The 21,995-nt window shown below is 39.1% G+C and overlaps 1 pseudogene; it reads right to left on the reverse strand.

Annotated features, from left to right (window-relative positions):
• Nucleotides 1–1,110: 1,110 nt before the first annotated feature.
• LOC120157880 lies at nt 1,111–20,324 on the reverse strand (annotated as a pseudogene).
• Nucleotides 20,325–21,995: the final 1,671 nt, after the last annotated feature.

Raw genomic sequence — 21,995 nt, forward strand, 5'->3', positions numbered from 1 at the left:
AACAATTTAATTTAACTAAAACATACAAAATAAGTCATAAAACCAACAACCAACTTAATTCAAGTATATCATCTAAAATATATCACAAGTAAATAGCATTTTAATTAAAATAATATATTAAAATTCTGAAACCATAACCGAAGAAGCTGCAGCCTTTTCTCCTCTCTAAATTTATTGTTCAACTTTATTCCCAACACTAATTTTCTTTTAACCGGTTTACCATTTCACCCATCCAGATTGAGTTTATAAAGTCAATTTTAGCCATCCAATGAACCGATGAATAGCTGCTCTCACTCTGCCCGCATGCATTCTAAAAGAGAAAGCGTCGTCAGTTGAATTCTAAAAGAAGAACAATTTTATATTATTTTATTTAAAAGAATCAGAATAACTCATCAATAAGAGATAATGACTATTCACTATAACAATATTAGTCGACACAGTAGCAACAATCCCATAATTTTAAATAATTACGGTATACTTTAAATTTTTCTATATATTTCCTATTAAAAATATGTTTCGCCTCTGCTCTTAAAATTTTAGTTCATCCTTTTTAAGTTTAAGTTCGTCTCCTAACATAAAATTATACGTCCATCACTAACAATCAACATCTTTCTAATTATTTTTTTGACGACAAAATTACCCTAATTTTGTCAAAATTGGCCCTCAAATATTTTTCGCACTAATGTTAACATTTCATTGGTTACAAGCTATAAGATATATGCTTAATGTTTTCTTTTATCAATCTAGGGTAAGTAGAAAGTGATATCCGTTTGAAAACCTTTTACATATTTGACAATAAACGTTATAAACTTCTACAAATGTTATACTCATCCAAGACCTCAAGAAATAGTAATAATTTGTTAACTACTAAAGTAACTTTAGTTCATTCGTAGACCCTTAATATCAAATATTGATGATAAGTTTTCTTTTTTCCTGAAATAAAAAAAATAATAATTTTCACCATCTTATTTTTAAAAAAAAATAGCATTGAAAAGGGGGAAAGCGGAGAAATTTTCAACACAACTTTGTGGCATTAATGAATTGGTACCAACAAGTTAATATCATTACATCTATGAATACCCACTTTTTTTTTTTTTTTGGCGTTCAACACCGGCTGACTTCAAAACCCATTCATCCTTTCTACACTCTTATCTTCAAAGAACATCAAAACTGACCGGCAACGACCAAACGACACACCAATTGACTCTTCATATTATTTAACATTACAATAGACCTGTGCTTCCACCAAATGGATTGTTTGCATGCGGTTGAGTATAGGGGACCATTTGGTTCGCCGGAAATGCCCCGAACCCTGTATCACCAAAAGGATTTGATGGGCTCACCATCAAATGCTGCTGCTGCTGCGGCAGCGGATACGTAGGTTGGTAAGAACCAAAAGGATTGTTTTGCTGTTGAGTCATTGCTTCCATTTGAACAGCCGTAGGGGGAGCAATGTGATTCGATACAGCAAATGGATCCTGTACCTCGAATGGATTTGGCGCAGCATTCCCATACGCAGGCTGCTGGTAAGCTGTATATGCAGCTGAGTCGTATAAACTGTTGAGAGTGAGAGAGTCCAATCCACCAGCCTGTCAATCATCAATTACAAATTCGGTCAGATTATGCTACTGACTCAGGGCCTCCGTGTATTCTCACTCAGGCACTTTGGTTGTCTTTCAGTTTCATGTATGGTATCGTTAAAACGGGACTAGGAATGAAAATCTAAACAGAAATGAAGAGTTGAAGCAACATAGAAATACAGGAGAGTTGAACGCGCAGAGAGGGCATACCTATTGCCTTTCAGTTGGTGCAGAAATATCGGTGCTTGGTGTTGTGACAAGGGCAAGTTCCCATCCAGTAGGATCAAAATCTTTTGGTTGACCAGCACTAGAATTAAAAGTTGAAGCAGTACCTGCAAAATAAAATATTACGAAAAAGCACCTGCTAAGCATCGCCAAGCCAGAGTAAGAATATTAACCATCAAATAATGGGAGGGAGGCAAGAGACTACGAAACACAGTTTACCAGATTCCGTTGGAACAATGGCTAGTGCTAAAGCATTACTTTCCTCAATTGCCGAGGCGTTAGGTGCAGAATCATTCAATCCCTTAACCCAACAAAATGCAATCAAAAAATGAAAGAAATATACAAATAGGATAAGTTATGAAACTCAAAAAGAAACATACCAGTAAGTCATCAGTGACCAAGTTGGTCTGAGGTGCCGGAGGGGGAGCAGTCTCAACACTGGAAACAGGAACATCATCAGCAGCTGCAAATGGTTCAGGTTCATCATTAGATGATTTATTATCTTCATAAGGACCTTCCTCGGGTCTGTATGTTAATTGAAGCTGTAATAAGTGACACCATTAGTTCTATAGAATATATCAATTCAAAATAGTATGCTAAATTCCAAGGCAACTTGAGAATTCTAAATTAAACACAAAGAAGGGGGGAAGAGAGGATAGAGTTTAAAAGGTCATTCATTTTGAAGTAAAAAGCTATATTGTAAAAGCACAGCTCAAGCTATTGTGAAAGTGACACCATCAAGTGCTTCATGTCTAGGCATCTCAAAAAACTGCAATAAATCACAGCTCAAGCTATTGTGAAAGTGGGGAGAAAAGAATGAAAGTAAAAAGCATAACCCTGAAACCAGGAAATTACTTTCTAAACAATTAAAAAACAGATCACCTTGTCAACAAGATTGATAATTCCATCATTAATAGAACAATATATTTTGAAGCTCTCCTTTAATACCTGAAAAGTGCAATATTGTAAGGTTAACATAGTTTCAAAAGCCAAGTATTTCAAATTCAGATACCCCTCATTTTACTTATACATATGAGAAGGTAAAAAGATTCTTAGGAAGTACAAAACTATATTCCCACATTCTTTTAACACAGAAAAATCATTATAGTACAAACGAAGAAAGGAGGTGCAGATACGTGATGGGGTCTTGAAACCTGAATCTTTTTTTTTATAGGAATGGTAGGCCTCGTTAAAACCCCCTTCATGATTAAAGGATCACAAAGTGCTCCTTAATCAGCGGAAGGGGGAAAGAGTGCCTAAATATTTCATTGATAACCACAAATTACAAAAACTTAAAAACAACCATACAATCTCTCTTGCCAATAACCAACCCAAAGCCTAACAGATAAACTAACCAACCAAACGAAAACATCAAATCTATCCAATACCAGCCTTAGTTAAACTATCAGCCTCAAACATTTGCTGACCTAGCAACCCATTTAATACTACCATTCAAACCTCTAATCTTATCGACAATAGCTGTCACAATGTCTAAGTACACATAGGGACAGCGATCGATACTCTTGACCCATTCCACTGCTAATTTACTGTCTGATTCAACAATTAACCTGTCCTTAAAACTCTGCTGAAACGACGCAAAGAAGGATAACCCTTTCTTAATAGCCTTAAGTTATATCAAAATAGGAGGACCTGGACTAGCAGCCTCTTGAAAGGAACCCAACACCGAACCATCGTGAACCCTTAGGATGCCCCCAACACCACTCTTCCTCCAGTCTGCAGTCACTGTCGCATCAACATTCAACTTAATAAAGCCCTTTGGAGGGTGAGACCAAGACACAATTTTGATGATAGGAGAGCTTGAGAAAGAGCAACAATCCCCAAGTGATGGGCCACAGATTAGAGAATCCTTAGAAATAGATACAACCTTGTAGTAAGCTAAGAACCAAGCAGCCAACCTACATCTTGCCATAAAGAATAGATCAATCTGATCTACCCTGCCCCCCTCGAACACAACGGCATTCCTACATTTCCAAATTGTCCATAACACCACCCCGGAATGAAGGACCAAATTTTAGAATTAGGAACCAATTCATCCCAAGCAACCATAAAACTTTGAGCATTGACTTGAAAAACTGAAGAAACTCCCCAAAAGCTCATAAATTTGTTCCATAAGGACCACACCACCAAGCAAGAAAAATATAAATGTGATGAGGTTTCATCCGCCTTTTCACACAAAGGGCAAGCAACATCATCAATAGCTACGACTCCTCTCCTCTTTAACTCGATCTTTACTGGCAGTCTCTGCAACACCACTTGCCACAAAAAAACCTCCACTCTAGGAGGCACTAAACCCCTCCAAACATATGTCATGATCATGAGAGATTCATTAAACGGAGAAGACGGAGGAGAATTAGGGAAATTGGAAATAGGGTTAGGGATTTCAATTAAGGGGAGGGGTGTTGCCAGCAGTGAAGGAAGCCACGCCAACAGCACCAACAACACCTGCAAGGGAATCTAACTGTTTGGACAGCTGTATTGCCAGCTGGTAAATGGGTTGTTACAATGTAAATATATAAGCAATGTACTAGGTAAGGCTTACGGTATGATTGGAATGAATGAAAACTCAGTCTTCTTGAAATCCCTTTCTCCTCTCCTTTAATCTCCCTTCCTCTATTTCTTTTGATTGTTCTTCTTCTTTCGTAGGGTCATAAAAATTGGTATACAGAGCCACAACTCCTGGCAAAGCAATGGCTGCATACTCTGTTTTTTCTGCGATTCAACAACAGATTGAAGACTTATCAAAGTTAGTGAAGCAAGATCAGTACTTGGAGACAAGGATTGCAATGAATAAGGATCGTTTGGAGCACATTTTACAGTTGTTGACTGGTAAAGAGTGTGAGCAAAAACATGATGATTCTCAGGTGTTCGATAAATTGCCAACATCAAAGATTCAAATTACTGCTTCTTCTCGTGGATCTGGAAAACATTCTCAGCTCATACCATCAACTCCAAGATGGGCTGTTGTAAATGGTGCCGGTGTCATTTTAAGTGTATGTGATGAAGAGATTGCACACTATGAGACTGCTAGTTTAACGGCTGCTGCAGTCCCTGCTCTTCTAGTTCCTCCTCCAACAACAGCCTTGGATGAGCATCCAGTTGCTGGGTTACCAGCTCTTGAACCATATGCACGTTTGTTTCATCGGTATTATTTTTTTTTGATAGGAATAGGAGGTCTCGTTAAAAACCTCCGTCATCGTTGCCTCTTAAAAAGAGGCAGCAACCTGAAGGAGGAAAAGAGTACCTCAATTTTATTAATAAACCGAATTACATAAGATACACTTTACACTGACAAATCCTAACAGAAACACAACATACCAACGATGACACTCAAAACGTTCAACCTATCCCCTCCTTAGCTGGCTTGTCCGCCTCACAATTACAGCTCCTAGGGACCCATCTAACCAAAATGTCCTTAGCAGAAACTAGGGCAGCAATGTCCCCGACCAAAGTTCTGAAAAAAGAGGTGGTCAAAATAGGCCTCGAGATCCAATCCACTACCTTAGAACAATCACTCTCTATCACTAATCTACTTTTCCCCGCCCAATGAGATGAAAGAAAAACAACAATTCCCTCTTTGATTGCTTTCAACTCAGCAAACAAGGGCGGACCAGGACCCATAGCAGTAGAGAAGGAGATAAGCTTAGAGCCGTTCGAGTCTCTCAGAATTCCCCCTATTCCTCCTTGTAAACCATCAGACCTTACCGCCGCATCCACATTGAACTTAAAGAAATCTGGTGGAGGGGGTGCCAACACGTATCCTTCCTCAGCTTAGGAGGGCACACTCCAATAGTGTCAGCAAGCCTTGGATCCCCTACCAATAAGTCGACCTGGATATTTACCTTAGGATATTTTGCTAAAAACCAGTTCGCCAGCCTGAATTTGGAGATGAAAAATAGTAAAGCCAAGTCAAGTTTACCGTTTTCGAACACCACCGAATTCCTAGCTATCCAAGTAGACCATAAACAACACACGGGGATAAACTTCCAAATAGAAGACGAAGCCATAAGATGAGGCCAAGAGCACAATAGAGACTTAGGGTCCTTAGGCAGAGCAGTTACTACATCCCAAAGACAAAGGAACCTGCTCCATAACTCCCCCGCAATCGGACACACAAATAAAAAGATGTTGAATTGTTTCATCAGCCTTAAGACATAAAGGACATAAAACATTATCCAATGGTACCCCTCGCTTTATCAACTCTACTCTAACAGCCACTTTATAATGAGATACTTGCCACAAAAAAGTTTGAACCTTTGGAGGAGCCAAACCAGACCACACCCAACTGCTCCACTGGAAATTCCCTCTAGATCTGCCCGAGATAGTCAATCTACATGATTTAGCCGAGAACTGACCGTCACCAATCCCAGACCAGGCCAAAAAATCATCGACTGACTCCAACAATCCAATGTTGTCCAGCAAGGACATTAGGGAAATCCACTGATCAAGTTCCCAATCACATAAATTCCTCCTTAATTGAATATTCCAAACCCAACCACTGATTTCCTGACTACCAAAATCAGCTACTCTCCCCCCTTTATTAATAGAAAGAGCAAAAATCCTTGGAAATTGTTCTCTAAGAGTTGAATTATTTACCCAAACATCATTCCAAAATGCAATAGATCTACCATTCCCCACTTGCATCTTCGAGTTTGACCTCAAGCAATCACCAATTTCATCCCTCTTCTCATAGTTACTCCTAATACCTCTCCAAACCCAAGAGTCTTGAGGAGAAACTGTCGAACTTAAAGATAAGGATAAGTTGCTGCTATTGTGAATGCAGCAGAGCAAGTTCTTCCATAATGAATCCTTCTCGTTAGCAAACTTCCAAACCCACTTCCCAGTAGCACTCGATTGATCAAACTCAGGTCCAAAACACCCAAGCCCCCCTCGTCAAACGGTTTACACACCAAATTCCAATTAACCCAATGAATCCGTTTTCTTTCTGGACCTTCCCCCCAAAGGAAACTAGCCATTATAGAATTCAGCTTACGATTAACCTTAGGGGGAATTTTAAAAATGGACAGGAAGAAAATCGGCAAGGATGACAACACCGTCTTCACTAACACCAATCTCCCCGCTAACGATAGAGTTGAAGCTTTCCAACCCGCTAACTTCGAAGAAAAATTATGGATCACCGGTTCCCACAACAGATCAAAGTTCTTGGACGTACCAACCGGAAGACCAAGATAAGACATAGGCAGAGTACCCACTCCACAGCCTACCACCGAAGCCCTTTCTTCTAAAAGTTCCTCTCCCAAGTTAACACCGAACAACTTACTCTTGGATAAATTAAGATTTAACCCTGACATTAGACTAAAGATCCTCAACACTCTCCTAACATTCAGAATTTGAGTAGGAGAATCCCTGCAGAAAATAATTAGGTCGTCTGCAAATTGTAGGTGGGTCAACAAGAAAAGATTATTCTCCCTACCAATATTAAACCCTTCAAACAAACCATTATCAGCAGCCTTTACTAGCATAAGGTTCAACAGTTCCCCTACTATATTAAATAGGAGAGGAGACAAGTTGCAGCCTTGTCTTAGCCCTTTGCCCATCATAAATTCCTCAGTGGGAGAACCATTCACCAGAACCGAAATAGAAGCAGAGGATATGCATAGATTAATCCAAGAAATCCACTTATCTCCGAAGCCCATAACTTTCAAAAGCCTCAATAAGATCGGTCATTCTACCGAATCGTGAGCACGCCGAAAATCAGCCTTAAAAACAACTCCTTTCCTCCCCCTTTTCCTCCAAAAATCAATAGCTTCATTAGCTAAGAAAGCACATTCGTGCAGCTGCCTACCCGGGATAAAGGCAAACTGAGTAGGGCTTATAATATTTGTAATGACAGACACTAGCCTTCTAGACAGAACTTTAGAAATAATTTTGTACAGACTGCCAACTAGACTAATTGGTCTGTAGTCTTCAATGCCTTCCAGGTTACTGGTCTTTGGAATCAAAGTAGTAAAAGCGTGGTTAACCCCATGCTCCCATTTCCTTCCATTGTAGAAATCTTCAACAAACTTCATAATAAAAACCTTCAGGCTGGGCCAGAATTTCTTAAAGAACCCCATCGTAAAACCATCCGGACCCGGCGCTTTGGAGCTGTCCGACTGCGAGATTGCCTCCCACACTTCTTGCTCAGAGAAATGCCTTTCGAGAACCGTCACCTGATCATGATTCAGTTTAGCAAAGTTCAGATCCATAGCATCCACCTCAAGAGTTGAATTCGAGTTATAGACAGCCTTGAAATAGTCAGAGATAAAGCCTCTCATCTGAACAGGGTCCGAAACAACCACCCCACCCACCTTCAATGCAGAAATGGAGTTAATTCTGCTTCTATTCGTTGCACAAAGGTTGAAAAACTTGGTGTTTTTATCCCCCTCGTTATTCCACTTCAATCTAGACCGCTGTAGCCAAATACTCTCTTCCTTCCTATGCAAATTCCACAGTTCCTTCCTCGAACAGACAAGCAACTCCCTTTCTTGAGCAGAGATCCCCCCACTCTGAAATTTCAGCTCCAATCCATTAATCCTCTCCTCCAAATCTGAGATTTCTACCGAAAACCCTCTATGATTAATCCTTGGCCAATTCTTTATAGCTAGCTTAGTCCCTTTGAGAAGGGAGAATAAGGCCCTACCCCCGAAACCATTCCTCGAAATTGCAATAGAATTTTCAACCACCCCAGCAAACCCCTCCTCCTCCAGAAGATAATTAAAAAAACGAAACGACTTAGGACCTAGGACCCCAATTAAAACTTTCCTCAGCTAACACGACAGGATTATGATCCGAAAGGGATTTAGGAAGCATTCTTTGAATCACATTAGGAAGAAAATTTAAAAAAGATCCAGTAATAAGAAATCTGTCCAGCCTAACCCAAGTGGGGAACTCTCTAAAATTACACCAAGTGAACCGCCCCCTACCAGCGGTAAGTCCATCAGATTATAAAAATTAATAAAAGATCTAAACAAATCCATAGAGTGCCAATTCTGAGTAAAACCACATTTCTCTTCCGGAACGAGATAAGCATTGAAATCCCCCCTATACAAACAGGCACATTCAAACTACCCACATAACACATGAACTCTCTAAAAAACTCTTCTTTGTCAGCCTCTACTGATGGGCCATATACATTTATTATAACACACTCAAAATTACTCAACTTAAACCTCCCTGAAATAGCCAAAAATCTCCTGTCCTTATGCTCAGAACCTGCCTCGAAAACATCCTCATTCCACAAACACATCAAGCCCCCTGCCGAACCATCAGCAGGAGAAAAGCTACTGCCCCGCAGGAAATTAGCCCCTAACTTCCTTCTCAAGCCACTACGGCAGACTAAAAGCTTAGTTTCTTGTAATAACAGAAGGGACGACTTTTCAATAGAGACCAACCTAGCCACTGCTCTGATTTTTTCCTTCTTCCCTAACCCCCTAACATTCCAAGTAATAAATTTAAGATTAGACATGCGAAAAAAACCTCACAACACCCCCTAACACTCCTACTCAGACGATCAGGAATCATTACATGGCCCCTTCAACTGCAACTTAACAATCTCCTCTTCTAAAACCTGATTCCCCCCTTTAAACGAGATTCCCAGCATGTCACAAACCTCCATAGTAGCAGCAGCTTCTATCCTAGCTTCCACATAATCCTGCGCAGACTGCGTGGGTTCCCTGCCTTGGTCCAAGGAATCCCTGACCAAACTCCTGAACACCCTACTATAAACTCTATCACAGAAATTAATGACCACTTCACCTTCCGAGCCCACACTGCCAGAGTGAGTAGGGGCCACTCTAAACCGTCTCTGAGAACTACGGTTGTTAGATCGTGAAAGGACCTTGACTGGACTGGTTCTATCTCGAGGAGACGAAATAGGACCTCTAACACTCGAATTAGAACAGCAATCCTCATTAATGTTTAAACTGAGGCCCTCCATGACCAATTTCATGTTCAAAGGACCCACTGAAATAGTACCCGGACGGAGATCCCCAAGGCTACCTCTCTGCCCATCAGATTGCTCAATAACCAGACAAGCCTCCTGGCCACATTGAGAAGACTCCCCCTCCTCCCTAGTACACATCCTCCCCACCAAATAACTGCCAACTTCTGCAGGAAGGTCTGATCTAATGTTGGAATGAGTAAAGCATTTGTCCCTGGCCCAATTACATGCCGGCCCAGAGGGACAAACCGCCTTAGGAGAGACAAGGCAGTCCTCATTACCATCCAGCTGGGCCTTAACGACTGGAAGAGAAAAATCTCCAAGTCCCAAACCCCTTTTACAACCTTCAATAAAGTCCTCCCCACCTTCCTGCTGACTTGGATTCCCACCACTTGCTGTCTCCCCATAGCAAACATTCACATCCCCCATATCCTTTAAAACAACATTCTCAAACTCATTCCCCTTGATAAGCGTACCACACCCACGTGAATTATCCCTAACCCATGCTTCCACCATATTCAAAGAATCTGACACAGCACGTATCCCCAGCTGCCCATCCTGACCGTGAACATCAACCCCTCGGCTCCCGTCGGAGGAACTACCCTCGCAGGGATGTACCGATCCGACCTCTTCCACCTCATCTTCCAATACTGGAAAAAAATCATCAGATCCTTCCACCTTAATCATGATCTTAAACGACCTACCCAATGTAGTAACAGAGACATTGGGAGGAATATCAAAAGGACTTTCGATCCTCAACAGCAGCTGAGCCACTCTGCAATCCGATCTTCTAGCTTTTTGCTCCTGAATCTTCACCAACTTACCCCATCTCGAAGCCAAACTAGTGAAAAAAGGGACAGACCAACAGTTTAACGGAACTCCGATCAAAGAAACTGCACAAAACTGTAAAGGCACACACTCATCATCCATAACAGGATCCAGCCTATCAAACCAGAAAGATAAAGTCTCCCACTTGTCCTTCATCAACGCAAATTTCTCCTCCACTGAACGAAAAACAACCAAACAGGCGTTTCTTGCATATCCCCACCTAACCACCTTGACATTAAGACCCTCGTTCCTTAAAGCCCTCTGCACAAAGTCTACTTCAAACCTCTCCTTACAAATACCCGTTAAGGACGATCTCAGACATGTCCTATCCTCCGTTGGGATGTAAATGTCCAAAGGTTTCTTCACCGCCTTCCCCACTTCAGATGTGCGCATCTCCTGGCCCTCTACTCTCTAATTGGTACCTTTCCGGATAAACCCTGACACTTGATCTCTAATAGTTGTAGCCTCAGACTGCACTACCTCCCTATACGATCTACCATCCCTAAAGCTGTCAACCAACTGACCCTTCCTCCCATTTCTTGACGGAACCTGAGGTCCCTACTTAACCAATGACGACCTCTTCCCTCGAACAGATTCCCTCCTCTTAGCATTCTGGTACTTAGCAGCCCCTACAAAGAGTCTTCTCCCGTCCAACCACTTCCCATCGACAAGCTAAATTGCTTTCTACCTACTTCCTTCCTCAGCAAATTGAACAAAAGCAAAAGTAGAAGACTTATAAGATGACTTCTCTAAAAACCGAGGAATAAAAATCCTCAGAATCTGACCATAAGGACTAAAAAAATCCCTTAACACACGTCTTGAGACCCTAATACTAAGATTTTTGATGAACACTGTCCACTCCTCATCGGAGGCACTGGATTTTTCCGAAAGATCTCTAATTCTCTCTCCCAATCGCACTCATTCTCACTCTGAAATCCGATCTTTAATACTTGGGTTTTTGTCACGAGCTTCCGGCGTGCACAGCTGGAACAAACTTTGAAGACTGCTCATGGAAAAATCGGCGAAGAAAGGCGTTTAGATTTGCTCCGATTAAAGGGGAATCAATCGAAATAAACCAGGAAAAAAGAAACTCTATGGATAGACGATGATCCTTAAGAAAAAAGGCGTCAAAAGGAGGTCGATGTGCGGCGGCGGACGGTGGTCGGAGTACGGAGGACGGTGGACGGCAAGCGACGGACGGTGGATGGCAAGCGACGGATGACGATGGAGAAGGCTGTTAAACATCACTCATATTCCACGTGCCACACAAAGACTTCTTCTTGGACTTTTAGAAGCACCACCATGGTGGGCTACGGATGCAATTGATGCTATCGTGCAGTTTCTGGAACTCCTTCAGGCTGCTGAAGATTATACAACTGGTATAAGGCTTCCTCGAAATTGGATGCTTTTTCATTTTTTGCGGGCAATTGGGACTGAAATGTCTATAAGAGCGGGTATTGCTGCTGTTACTGCTGCAGTTTTATTTTTTTGCATACTTTCACAGCCTACATTGTTTTTTCCTCCAACAAGACAAGTTGACGGAGTAGAAGTTCAACATGATCTTTCTGGTGGTTCTATATCGTGCTTTAGAAAGCAGATTGAGGTTCCTGCGGCTGAAGCAACTATATATACTCTATTAACAGAAGCTTTTACCGTCCCAAAGCTTGTTTTAGCAGGGCAGTTGCCTGCCCAACAAAATGCTACTATTAATCTTGATCCAAGCATGAGGAACATACAAGACCTGAAGTCATGGCCTGAGTTCCACAATGTTGTTGCTGCCGGTTTAAGACTGGCCCCACTTCAGGGAAAAGTGTCTAGAACATGGATAATATATAACAAGCCCGAGGAACCTAATGCAGTTCATGCTGGACTTCTCCTTGCTCTTGGATTACACGGATTTCTGCGTGTTTTACGGATTACGGACATATACCAATACTTTTCACAGGAACATGAAAGCACAATTGCAGGTTTAATGTTGGGTCTGGCAACTTCTTATAGAGGGACTATGCAACCTTCAATAGCAAAGTGTCTTTATGTGCATATACCTGCTCACCATCCATCTTCCTATCCAGAGTTGGAGTTACCAACACTGCTGCAGACTGCAGCACTAATGTCACTCGGGTTTCTTTTTGAAGGATCAACACACCCTCAAACAATGCAAAGATTACTGAGTGAAATAGGCCAAAGAAGTGGAGGCGACAATGTCCTTGAAAGGGAGGGTTATGTTGTTTCTGCAGGCTTTTCATTAGGTCTTGTTGCATTAGGCCGAGGAGAAGACACATTGGGATTCATGGATACACTGGTTGATTGGCTATTTCATTATACTGGTGGAAAGGAAATTCGAAATGAAAGGTTTCCCCTGCTTTCTACATCAATGGATGAACATAACCGGGGCACTGGGCAGATGATGGATGGGACCTCTGTCAATGTTGATGTCACTGCACCTGGGGCTATGATAGCTCTTGCTTTAATGTTTTTGAAGAGTGAATCAGAGGTGATTGTCTCTAGGCTCACAATCCCCCAAACACATTTCGATTTGCAATACGTAAGACCTGATTTTATAATGTTTCGTGTCATTGCTCGGAATTTGATCATGTGGGGCAGGATTCATCCCACTAAAGACTGGATTCAGTCCCAGATTCCTGAAATTGTAGAAAATGGAGTCAATAGCCTTGGAGATGATACTATGGATATTGATGAAATGGATGCAGAAACTACTGTACAGGCATATGTCAATATAGTAGCCGGGGCATGTATTTCTCTTGGGTTGAGATTTGCTGGCACAAAGGATAGAAATGCACAGGAGTTGCTTTATGAATATGTTGTCTACTTCCTGAATGAGATCAAGCTTGTTTCCACTATAAATAGGAATACCTTTTCCAAGGGTTTATCTCAGTATGTTGACCGAAGCACATTAGAGATGTGCCTTTATCTTATTGTTCTATCATTGTCTGTGGTTATGGCTGGTTCTGGACATTTACAGACCTTCCGGCTTCTAAGGCTTCTCCGCAACCGAAGCTCTGTAGACGGTTATGCTAACTATGGTATCCAGATGGTGGTGAGCTTAGCAATTGGTTTCTTGTTTCTTGGTGGAGGAACGAGGATATTTTCTACCAGCAACAGTTCCATTGCAGCATTGCTTATCACTCTCTATCCACAGTTGCCTACAGGACCCAATGACAACCGTTGCAACCTTCAGGCATTCCGACATTTGTATGTCCTTGCAATGGATGCTCGTTGGCTTCAAACTATTGATATCGACACTGGCCTCCCCGTTTATGCTCCTCTTGAAGTCATAATCAGGGAAATTGAGCATTATTCTAAAACAAGTTTTTGTGAGATTACTCATTGCATTCTGCCCGAGTGTTCTATTTTGAAGACAATTCGTGTTTGTAGCCCTCGATATTGGCCTCAAGTGATTGAGCTTGTTCCTGAAAATGAGCCTTGGTGGAGTTTGGGTGACAGAAATGACCCATTTCACTCTGGTATTCTCCATGTCAAACGAAAGGTTGAATCATGTTCATATGTGGATGATCCCCTAGGGTGTCAGTCACTGCTTTCACGAGCAATGCACAAGGTCTTTGATTCGACAAGTCTAAGAGCAGTCAATGATGGACCTACTGCTGTTACTGTTGATCAACTTGTCAGCACTTTCTCTTCTGATCCAAGTTTAATTGTTTTTGCACAACTCTTCTGTGACCTTTCCTGGAATAGCAAATATGATGTTGACTTCCAGGTGTTTTGCTTACAAGTATTATTTGAGTGTATAAGCAAGGATAGACCAGCTCTTCTGCGGGTCTATTTATCCTTGTACACCATCATTGGCACATTGGCAGAGCAAGTCTCCAGCAGTGATATTCTTGTTGGCGACTCATTATCTCTCTCTAGTTTAAAGTTTGCATTGTCCTATAATGAGGCTGTCTTGACTGGAAGGTTGGCCACTTCAAATGGCAGAATTGTTCAGTCTGTGTTTCTAGGATCATTTCAAGGGAAGGGGAATGTCATAACTATAGGGGAAGTCAACAAAGAAAGCAGCAAGAATCAGTTACTTAAACAACAACTTTTGAATCTGAAATTTTTTCAGAAGACTCAAGCAAGGTTGAAATTTTTTGCTAAAATAAAATTGACAGACAGGGGTATAAAGGCAGAGGACAAAATTTACCTGAAGTTTCGATCTTACCATCAAACCTCACTTGCTTTTCGAAAAGGATTAAGGCTAGCAGCAAGGGTCTATGGTGCCTACATTGTTTTACAACATGGGGTAAACTATATTGAGCTTAAGGCACAATTATTAGGATTTGATCCTTGGGGACAAGGATCCTTTCATGGAAGGGGTATTGTCATGATCATGAGAGATTCATTAATCGGAGAAGACGGAGGAGAATTTGGGAAATTGGAAATAGGGTTAGGGATTTCAATTAAGGGGAGGGGTGTTGCCAGCAGTGAAGGAAGTCACGCTAACAGCACCAACAACACCTGCAAGGGAATCTAACTGTTTGGACAGCTGTATTGCCAGCTGGTAAATGGGTTGTTACAATGTAAATATATAAGCAATGTACTAGGTAAGGCTTACGGTATGATTGGAATGAATGAAAACTCAGTCTTCTTGAAATCCCTTTCTCCTCTCCTTTAATCTCCCTTCCTCTATTTCCTTCGATTGTTCTTCTTCTTTCGTAGGGTCATAACAACGTATTTCTTCCAAAAAGGATCTGCTGAACCAGCAGGATAACAAGACTTAACACACGAACTGACAGTATAGACTCCTTCCCCATTCCCACACCAAACCAGCCCATCTGATAAATCCTGAGAAAGAGTGATATTATGGATCAAAACCATTAAATCAACATACTGAGACAATTCCCAATCACTCAAATTCCTTCTCATATGAACATGTCAAGACCACACTGTTGACCGAAACTCCCCAAACTCAATAAGCTTCCCATTCTTGTTTATAGACAACACAAACATTCTGGGAAAAACCACTTTAAAAGGGGAATCATGTGCCCAACTATCAAGCCAAAATCTGATGCTCCCTCCATCCCCCACTCGGACATTAAAATTACTTCGAAACTTAGCTCCAAACTGATCTTGCTTGAAATGGTTCTGGACCACCGATTTCCAAATCCAAGAAGCATGTGTAGGAAATTTCTCGTTAAACGTCAGAAAACTTGGATCCAGATTGTATTTACAGCATATAACCTTCTTCCACATTGACTCTTTATCATTAGCAAACCTCCAAGACCATCTCCCTAAAAGAGCTCTATTCATATAACTAATGTCCAAAGCACTAAGACCACCAACACTTTTTCCAGAACACACTTTTGTCCAATTAACCCAATGGATTTTTCTGGCCTCAACTCCTCCTCCCCATAAAAATCTGGCCATGATGGAATTTAGCTTGACAATCACCGATGAAGGAATCTTGAACATGGACATGAAGTAAATAAGAAAGGAACCCAAAACTGCCTTCAGTAAAATCAGCCTCCCTGCATTGATAAAGTCTTCGCCTTCCATCCGGCTAGCTTCAAATGAAACTTTTGAACTACCGGATCCCACAACAACATAGAATTTCTCTTAGCACCAAGAGGCAACCCCAAGTACTCCACAGGAAAATGTCCTACTGAACAACCAATAGCATTAGCTTACTGACGAACCTCTTCCTCATTAATATTAATACCAAATAATTTGCTCTTAGACATATTCAGCTTTAAACCAGACATAACCTCAAACACACGAAGAATCCTCTTAACATTAACAATCTGAGTCTTCGAAGCATTGCAGAAAATGATGAGATCATCTGCAAATTGCAGATGAGATAAATTGACTGAGGCTTCATCTTTACCAACCACCAGACCACTAAATAACCCCGAAGATACTGCTTTACGTAGCAGCAGATGAAGCAGTTCTCCAACGAGATTAAATAGCAAAGGGGACAGGGAACATCCCTGTCTAAGGCGATCAATCAAATGGTTTTTAAATTATAGGTCCTGCAATCACAACTACTACTAACATCAATGATTGATTTACATGCAGGAAGCATAACTTCTAAACTCAAAACTGAAATCGACCTTCTGTAAGTCAAACATCTCCCCTCCTACCCCTCCTTTTTATGGATTCACATGTGACCTATTTACTTGCTATAATTTTTTTTTATAGGAATTGAGGCCTCATTAAAAAACCCCTTCATGATTTAAGGAACTCATATTGAATTCCTAAATCAAAGGAAGGAGGAAAAGAGTGCCTTAAACTTTATTAACAAGGATACATAAGATTTACAATAATAAGATAAAACCCTTACAAACAAACTAAAAACCCAAAATAAAATATCCTAACAACAAAGTAAAATTAACCAATATCAAACTTAGCCAACCCATCAGCCTCAATATTGGCTGTCCTAGCCACCCATCTAATAACTCCCTCGACTTCTTTGAGTTTAACAGCTACCTCCCTAACAATGGAGGCATAGAAAACAGGACAACAAGATCCATCCTTAATCCAATCCACTACCATTTACTTGCTATAATTAAGTTATAAAGATTTCGTTGATTTTTACAGTGATCCTTTTATGAATTTAGCCAAATTAAACAGTGAAATTTTCAAGAGATTTAATCAGAATTGAAATAAATAGTAAACAGTTGGGGTTCATAGAATCAAGGGACACAAAGTTTGATGAGAAATGTTATGGATTGGTGTAGTTTACCCCTAAAATAGTTTGGAGACACTCAGTTGAGAAGTTCAGAGGCCTGCTTGTTCAGTGGATTCTTCCCCCTGTTGGTTAGTTGTTATTTATAAGGAGAAATAATTTAGTAAATTTTGTATATGGTGCAAATAGAAAATGAAAAGAATCCTTAACGAGATATTTAAACTTTGAATGTAACAGCAGAACCCAGATTCCACTTGTAGAAAACTCAAAACAAGAACTAGGGACTGGATAGTGGAAAAGAATCATACATGTGGAGCTCGTTAATAACAAAATCACCACAAAAGTTTCAATAATTTTGCAAAGAACTACGGATAGATAAGTTCGGTTGCATACTATTCAACTCTTCATGTGTCAATCAAATGAAGACTTTCGAAGTAGATTAGTTCAGTGACCAGAGACCAGTAACAAGATAGAGAGAAGACAGCTAGTGAATTACAAGTGATCTTAGCCAGAAAAATCAGTATTCCATTTCTTATTTCTGACCAGAAGAGATTTATCTTGAGACTGTTCATTTTTATTCATCATACGACGTGAGGAAGACAAAAAGAATAGATCAAGTAGAGTGAAAATCATAATCTACACTAGAGGGTATCCGAAAGGAAAAGTTGGAATCTAAGAAGACAAAAAATACTGCATGAAAGCCAGAAACACATCCAGACACCACTAGTGATAATTTGAAATAAGATTTCAGGACTAAATAAAATGACATGAAAACATAACATAGAGAGACTAAAAATTGAACGTACCAGAGCCAAGGCATACTGTATAACGTAGTTTACTACGGCAGCACCTTCCGGCTGCAAGGAGAGTAGAGAAGCCCATTAACTTTCCAGTAACATAAACAAATAACAAAAACTGAACAAGTTGAGGAAACAAAACTCAGATTAGACAAGATTAAATATCATAATACCCGGCAACCAATGAGACGATAAAGCAATTGCTGTAGAGCAGGCAACTGCTCCAACAACTCTTCGCTGTCCAACTCCCTCGTTCTGCTGTACCCCTGCCCATTTAAGAGAATCAAAATTGCAGCAGACCAAGAGCCAACAAAGGTAAAACCAAATACCTGTGTAATTCTACTGAATAAAATATTCCCAAAAGAATGATACCTTATCCTGCCCCTGGGAAGGTCTTGGGAGACGCTCAGCTTCAATGTCATACTTCAGAACTCTAAAGCATTCAAATCTTTCTTCCAAAAATAATGCATATGAACGCACCCAGGCTGAGCAATCCCATGCTGAGGAGCATGTACAAAAAGAAAGGGGCAGAATGAATAGGCAAGCAAATCAGAAGCTATTACTAGTGATAAGAAAACATGTAGAGAGGATGGAGACATATGTATAGACCAATAGGAACAAAAGTAGAGAGAGATTAAAAAACTCACCAATAGGGCTAGAATCATCCTTGAAATTAGAAAGTTGAAGTATGCGTGCTCGTTGCGAGAAGTTTACAAACTCTTCTCTGAAAGTAGGATCACCCTCCCTCAGAGCCCTATGGATAACTATAAGAGTTTTCAATGCAACCTATAAAATAAAGGATGAAGAAAAACGCAATATAAGTTCACTTACCTATATCAAATCAAGAGCTAGATGCTGGCATATCAAATTGCATCAATACAACTTAATTTGTCAAGTCATAAATGTTAAATATGAAGCATACAAAGACTTGAGCAATTAAAGAACCAAAAGCATGAATAAATCATCTTTCATGGTAAATCTTCTGCCCAAGAAGATGAATTAATCATCCACCAAGAATCAAGGTTCACTAACCATATCAAAGCTGAAAACAAAAAATAACATAAAAACCTAACAAATGTACTTGTAGTCAAATATCATTTCAATTTGTCTAGAAACAAAGCTGCGACTAGAAACTACTCCAAACAACCACCCAAAAGTGCATACAGAATTAGACTAATGAAGATTAGCCTCAAGAAACAGGTTTGACTGGAAGGTATTGAAATGAATCCTCAACACAGTATAAATTTTGAATGTTGCGCTCTTCCATAAATATTAAGGCAAATCATTCCATTCGATGCACAGCAGTACCTTGTATATTTGCATATTTGCGATCATATAATTGATGGTAAAAAATCTAATACATAGATAGCCAGTAGACAAAGCAATAAGAATATGTAACTTAAATCCGGAAACATTACTGTTGAATGCACATTAATATAACAATTGGAAACTCCAACATCGTTTTTAAGCAAAAGCATTATCTTCCAATTGAACATTGATTTCATGTCAAATTTAAGACCATAAGCCCTAAGATTTCCCAATCATAAAAGAAAAGAGCAGGAAATGATACCGTCCAACTATGAGTCTTGGCTAACCGGCGGGAAAGTGCATGAATGCAATAAGCAACATCTGCACGAGGCCGAATCGCTGATGTGGCTAACAATATTTCTACAACAAAAGCAAAAACAAAAAAAATCCATACATATCCAATACCAGAAATTGAAAACCCCGAACTGGATCTGTAAATTAGCAATTCAAATAATCAAAATAAAAACTCACTTCTAAGATGCCTTTCTTTTGGAGGACACTCGACGTGGTTAGTAGCTTTAACTATAGCCACATCCAAGTCCTAATTTAAACATTTCACAAAAATAACAAAATCAAATCTAATAAAATTTCACATACTAAATATGGGGGAAGGGGAGGAGAGAATGAAAAGAGGAGATCTTAGAAACATTACGGCGTAATCGCTATTGACATGAGCGAGACCGACTTTGGTGGAATCTTTAAGAGCGCCATACGCTTTTCTCCACGTTTGAAGAGTCCCCATTTGTAGCATCAAACCGCTCAGATCGGTCTTAGAATGAAGAAAAAAAGATCCTCCGCAGTCCGCACCCTTCTTTCTCACTTGGATTTTCACTTTCCTTACCCAAATTTTCTATATTACTAATAATTTAATATTTGCTTGGGGATTTCTTTTTCTTTTCTGTTTCGTTAGAGGAAAATATAATCGATGGTAGAGAGAAAGAGAGAATCCAGCGATGGGCTGTCGTTGCTGACCTGATGGACGCTTCTATCTGAACTGTAGTCCTTTGTTATTGGCCTTAAATATAAAAAAAGTCAACAACGTAGGCTTTTTTATTCCAATTTGATGTCCAATATTTTTCGTTCTAGTTTAATTCCTATCACTTTATTTCGTAATTTAATTTGTGTAAAATCATGATAGATTATTAAGTTTGGTTGTTAGGTGATACATGTCACTATCGGATTATTATATAAAATTTATTTGAAATTTAAAAATTAAAATTATATATAATTTTTAAAAAGAAAACACAAATTTTAAAATAAATCTAAAATTTTAAAATAAATTCAAAACTTTGAAAACATTTATTTCAATTTCTAAATCTAAGTCGACTATTGTTTTTTGCCGTCGGCGAAGCTCTACCTGACCACTACTCCCCCGACGACAAAAACCCTATGAAATCGTGATCGATCAGCCGTCTGAATCACGATTTTCATCCTAGGGTTCACGGAATATAAAACGTTAATTTGTCATTGATCGACCGTCGATCGGTCACGATTTCATGAAGGTTTTTGTCGCCGAGGATGATCGATATGTGTTTAGGGGTTGAAATAAAGATTTTCAAAATTTTGCGTTAATTTCGAAATTTGTGTTTTCTTCTTTAAAAATATATATAATTTTAAATTTTAAATAATTTTTTTAAAATTATCAGGTTGTGACAAGTGTCACTTAATGGCCAAACTTAACGGTCTGTCATTACCTGACCCAAATTAAATTACAGAATAAAACATTAGGCACCAAACTAAAACTAAAGACATACATTAGGCACAATTTTTATATTTAAGCATTATTATTATTATTATTATAGAATTAACATGTTCTCCTCTTTTTAAATTACTTTTTTGTTGTTTTTTATCGGATAAAGTATAAAAATGATCTCATAATCACATGGTGTTACTTTGTTGAGTCCTCTGGTAATTAAAAGTTACAAAATAATCCTATAGTGTAATTTTGTTAAGTCTTCCAATTATTAAAAGTGATAAAATGATTATATGACTTCATATTTTTCAAACTCATCATTTTCATTGAAAATTATCAATCATCTGAGTTAGATGTTAACATGTAGATTAGGACATGATAAAATCATATTTAATGATGTTTAATGACATTATCGTTGCTTTCAACCACTGGTTCGATGATATAATATTTCAAGTATTGACTCAACATCATAATGTAAACCGTTCAAATAATTGTATGATTAAATTTTATCATATTTTAGTCAATACGTTAACTTCTAGCTCAAACGGTCGTTATTTTTAACAAAAAGTGACAAATTTGGAACATATAAATAGTCGAGTGGTATCTTGTAACTTTTAATAGTCAATGACTCAACAAAACAACAACCTATAAAATAAGATTTCATTTTATAACTTTTAATAGTTGAGTAGTTAAATAAAATAACACACTATAATTGAAGGACAATTTGTATACTTTACCCATTTTATTAACTAAGTCACGAAATCTTTTTTGTGACTTATTTATAACTCGGGGATTTGCAAAATAATAGAATATATAAGAATATCATATTCAAAAAATAAAATTATAATATAAATTAAGAAATAATTCTACTTCAGATATATTTAAAAGATAAGATCAATTTAAAATTGTCAATAGAGCAAATTAAATTAAAAGAGTTGTCTTTATTTATGTAGTATTTTAT

The sequence above is a fragment of the Hibiscus syriacus genome, unplaced genomic scaffold (genome assembly GCF_006381635.1).
Source record: "Hibiscus syriacus cultivar Baekdansim isolate YM2019G1 unplaced genomic scaffold, ASM638163v2 tig00111277_pilon, whole genome shotgun sequence".
NCBI lineage: Eukaryota > Viridiplantae > Streptophyta > Magnoliopsida > Malvales > Malvaceae > Hibiscus > Hibiscus syriacus.